This window comes from Camelus bactrianus, unplaced genomic scaffold (genome assembly GCF_048773025.1).
Source record: "Camelus bactrianus isolate YW-2024 breed Bactrian camel unplaced genomic scaffold, ASM4877302v1 HiC_scaffold_138, whole genome shotgun sequence".
NCBI classification, from domain to species: Eukaryota; Metazoa; Chordata; class Mammalia; order Artiodactyla; family Camelidae; genus Camelus; species Camelus bactrianus.
This window is the reverse complement of record NW_027413906.1, coordinates 1-4,737: the sequence shown is the minus strand read 5'-3', so window position 1 is coordinate 4,737 and position 4,737 is coordinate 1. Positions and strand designations below refer to the sequence as shown.

Here is a 4,737-nt window from a genome sequence, read left to right as displayed (position 1 = left end):
AAGAGAGAGAATCTGACATAGCTGAGACTCAGGCCTTTTTCAGACCTAGGCCCAGAGAGCAGTTCGGCTCCGAGCATTCACGGAGAAGTTCGCCGCCACCTCAGTCCTGTCCCCCACCCCCGCCCTCCCCCACGCCTCAGCCCCCAGTGAAGGAGGAATCATGAAGTGGCCGCACTTAGGCTAAGCCAATTTTTGGCTTTATGCTTACTGCTTGCTTTTAGAACCATCAGCAAACTCGACTGACCAGACACCGCTCCCAGCTCCAGGCCCACTGTTAAAAACAGCTAAAGTTGTCGATTCTAACTGTTTGATTTGACCTTCCTCTGATCGTTCAACTTGACAATCATGTTTGGCGTCTGAGTCTTTCCCCAGGAAGGGAGTCACGGGAGGATAAGCTCAGGAGAACGACCAGCCCCCTCCCACCCCCCACCCCCCACCCCGAGTTCCTCCGTGGCGCTGGTGCCGCCGGGTGAGTCTGACCAGATAAAGAAGGTCACGGGCTGATGACCTACTAGACCACCAGGAGGTCCCATGTTATCAGACACTCATCCAGATTTAGGAGGAAGTTTCATCAGAGACCCTTGTTGATCATGAGCACCTTTTGTGCTCCCGCCTGTTGTGATTCCCTTTCATGCTCCAACCTGTTCGTCCACAGAAGCATGAAACCCCAACCCCAAGACGGGTTCACAGTTTGGAGGGCACTAGCCTGCTGTGAGTCCCCTTTGCCCAGCAAAGCAATCAAGCTGCCTCTTTTCTTCTAAACTCTAAGACCCTGTCTCTGGGTTATTTGGCTCGTCAGGGACGGGGTGGGGGAGGGCGATCTTTCGGCAACACCTGCAGAAGTTTCCCTGAGTGGCAGGAACCAGCGTGGCCCTCAGGCCTCAGCCCCGCAGGCAGGCAGGCAGGCAGGCAGGCAGGCAGGCAGGCAGGCAGGCAGGCAGGCAGACAGGCAGGCAGGCAGAGTTGGAGCGACCGTTGGTCCCGCCCCCGCCCGCGCTCCACCCCCCCCCGCCCCCGCCGCTGCTTCCGCCGCCGCCGCCGCCACCGCCGCCGCCGCCGCCTCCCAGGCCTTCTCCACCGATCGGTCCCAAATCGACTGACTGTCTCCTGGAAGCGGGGGCGGGGACGTCAGGAGGATCCATTCGGCAGGGCCTCGTTCAATCGCTTCATTCAAATGCAGAAAGCTCTGTGCTCAGGTCAGAGCCTTTGACTTGGCCTCCGGCTCCTCTCTGTTGAACGGCTTTTGTTCTTTGGTTTCAATTTCCCCACCCTTAGGCCACCCCGTCCCAACTGCACGGAGGGAGGCGGGAGGGAGGGGGAGAATCTCGCCTGGTCTCAGGCCAAAGGAGTCCCCTCCTTTTCCTAATCTGGGTAAACCCCACTACACCGTTTGAGAATCATGGAAGGGCATGGAAGCAGACCTCTGACTTGATAGATTCCTCTGGGATGGGAGACTTTAAAAAAACAAAATTCTTTTTCCCCTGCTTCCAGGGAGGCAGAAAGGAGGGCCAGAGTGTTCCTCTTGCCTCGGGCAGTTCTTTGTTTGTTTCTTTCTTTCTTTTGTTAAATCTTTTTTTTTTTTTCCTTTTTTTCTTCCAGTTTTATTGAGACAGAGTTGACATACAGCAGTGTATACTTTGGGGGGGGGGCGGGGAGAGGAATTCGATTTTATGTATTTATTTTTGACCGGAGGTACTGGGGATTAAACCCAGGACCTTGTGCTTGCTTGCTAAGCACACACTCTACCACTGACCTATACCCTCCCCCTTGGCCAGTTGTGAAGTCCCTTTCATTCAGCATAGTCCATCGGGCACATTTTGGGGCAGCCTACTCTGGACCCCAACATTTCCCTATTCTGTAACTTCCCTGGAAGTTTTACACATTAAAAGCTGGGCTGTTGACTGTGCATGTGCGTCCATGCGTGCGTGCGTGCGTGCGCGTGGTGTGGGGGCAGGAGGGAGGGAATAGTTTCCTAGAGGGCCTGCGTTTCATGGACCCAGTTTCTTAGTTCTGAGAACAGGTCTGTTCAAGGAAACAGTTGTAGTATCTCGTCTCAGGAGGCGGTGGTGTCGATGGGCTTCTGAAGCTAGGCCTAGGGAGCAAGCAGTCAGGTATCGCCTAAGAGGCACTTGTGTGGAAAACCAAAGTACAGCAAAAAGGTTAATCATTGGAGCAGATGAGAAACCAGATTCAGGGCCGGGAGTAGGGGGTCAGTCTGGTAGGAGATTTCCACACATCGGGGTCATCGAAACGGCTCGAGCAGTTTGAAATGCCTCTGATGATGTCCTGGGGTGTTCGGCTCAACTCTCTGAGCGGCTCCTCCAAAAACAGGCCCTAGGATGGTTTCCACAGGAGCTGTTGTGGCCATTTCTCTGACGTTTACCTCCCGTTGTCCAGCTTCAGTCTGCAGGGCTTCAGGAGACGGAGCATTTTAGTACTCAATGATGCCAAGACAAAAGGGTGAGAGAAAATGGGAAACGTTCGTGGAGATGGTCCTAGGCAGATAGTGGAGGCAACTAGAAGACCTTCAGTCTCCGGGCCGGCTTTCAGGTTGAGACAAAAACCCTAAGGCAAGCGCTTGCTGCCACAGCACATCGACTAACACGGGAACCATCCAGTGAAGATCAGCACGGCCCCTGAACGTGGACGACACACGCACATACGTGAAGCGTTCCGTAGCTTTAGTGATGTCAGTCACCCAGAGGAAGACAGATATCCTATGCCATCACTTCTAGGTGGGATCTGAAAGTAAGTCAAGACACCCATCCATACATAAATAACTCCATTTTAAAAAGACTCCAAGGAACCTATTTACAAACCAGAAACAGACTGGACTCGCAGACATGGAAAAGAAACCGATGGTTAACACAGGGGACAGGGTAGGGTGGAGGAACGGGGGAGGGCAGAGGGATAAATCAGGAGTTTGGGATTAGCAGATATAAACCACCCTATACAAACTAGGTACACAAGTAGGTCCTACTGTCTAGCACAGGGAACTATGTTCAATAGCTTGTAATAACCTATCCTGAAAAAGTATACGTGTGTGTGTGTGTGTGTGTGTGTGTGTGTGTGTGTGTGTGTGTGAATAAGTGAATCACTATGCCGTACGTCATAAATGAACACAACATTGTAAGTCAACTATACTTCCATTGACAGAGAGTTCCTACAATAAACAGGCAGGCAGGCAGGCAGGCAGGCAGGCAGGCAGGCAGGCAGACAGACACAGACACAGACACACAGACACACAGACACACAGACACACACACACACACACACACACACACACACACACACACACACACACACACACACACCCCCCACAGACACAGGGGAACCCTAAGGAAAACGAGTAGCACTAGTATCTCTTATCCATGCATGTCTATCCCAGTTTAATGGAAACCTAAGTTTTTGCCTGCAAGTCAATGATGCTAATAACTCTGCTGCCAAGAATAGAAAAATCCTCACGGAGGATTTCTGAATCCCAGAAGGGTCAGGGAGGGAGAAAAAGAGAAAGGATTCCATTCTGCTGACAGAGGTATGATAGTTACCATGTGGGTGTCCGCCTCTAAAAGGGAAGGAAGGGGAAAAAACAGAAGTTTATTTTCCCTTGTATCTGAAAAGAAAAAAATTTAAAACTCAATCCTCTTGGAGACAAGAAGTCGTACACACCTCATGTCACTGATTCTCCTCCTCCACCTCCTCCTCCTCCTTCCTCTACTTCTTCTTCTAGTCTATATCTCCCATGGATTCTGACGACCTTGCCTGATGATGGCGGGTGATGGGGGCAGAGATCGATCTTTCTGAGAAGTAAGTTGGCAAGCGCTTTAGTGAAGCCTCGTAGGATTTACCCAGCGAAGCGAGTGCCTTCGTCCCTGGAGGCTGCGGAAAGTATGTCCCCAAGTCACATACGCATGTGTTTGTCTTTTGTTGTCGTTGTTGTTGTTGTTGTTGTTGGTGGTGGTGGTGGTGGTGGTGGTGTGTGTGTGTGTGTTTGTTTGTTTGTTTGTTTATTTGTTTGTTTGTTTGTTTGTTTGTTTGTAGCAGTGTCCTGGCCATGCTGATGGCATCAGGCTTGCAGCGGGGGAAGGAAGGCTTCAACCCCTTTGGAAGTCATACCTACCATCCCAAGAACGTCTGGATGACCCCTACTATGTGGCAGTTGAATGGGGGCCAGTTACTGGGGTTCAGCGTGTCCAGAGAGAGGAGGTCTGAGGCCTCTTGGGGACAAAAAGTTTGTATGTATGTATGTATGTATGTATGGCCAGTTGACTGTTTTTGCGGTCCTATAGGAATCTTCCTGCCCCTGTCTATTGAACAATGGGAGTCATCTTCCAAGTGCCCTGACACCAGACACCACGGTGGGTGAAGGAATGCGGGTGGGGTGGGGGTGGGTGGGGGAGGTCATCCAGGAAGCTGGGAGAAACCGAGAACGTCCGTGGGTCGGTGGGTCGGCCTGTCGGATGGTCGCCATGCTGGGTTTCCCTAACCCAGGCCATTTGCCGAATGGACAGAACAGACTGGGGCCACGTGTGCCACCCACCCTCTTTCCGGAGGCTGTGGTCCACTGTGTTTGCATGAAAGTCAGTGAAGGAGGCATCTCCTCGGGACTCGGTTCCGTCCCTTTCACGAGAGCCTCCACTTTGGATGACAGCCAGCCAGCCAGCCAGCCAGCCCTCGATGCCAGGCCAGGAGACGACTGCCATGAAGTTCCCTTCCTAGTCTGACCCTGCATCCCCC

At 52.3% G+C, this 4,737-nt stretch overlaps 1 non-coding gene across 1 annotated transcript; it reads left to right on the top strand.

Annotated features, from left to right (window-relative positions):
• Positions 1-2,574: 2,574 nt before the first annotated feature.
• Positions 2,575-2,683, top strand: LOC141576593 (U6 spliceosomal RNA). The gene has a single exon (XR_012505007.1). It is a non-coding gene; the product is annotated as a U6 spliceosomal RNA (small nuclear RNA).
• The last annotated feature ends 2,054 nt before the right edge of the window (positions 2,684-4,737 follow it).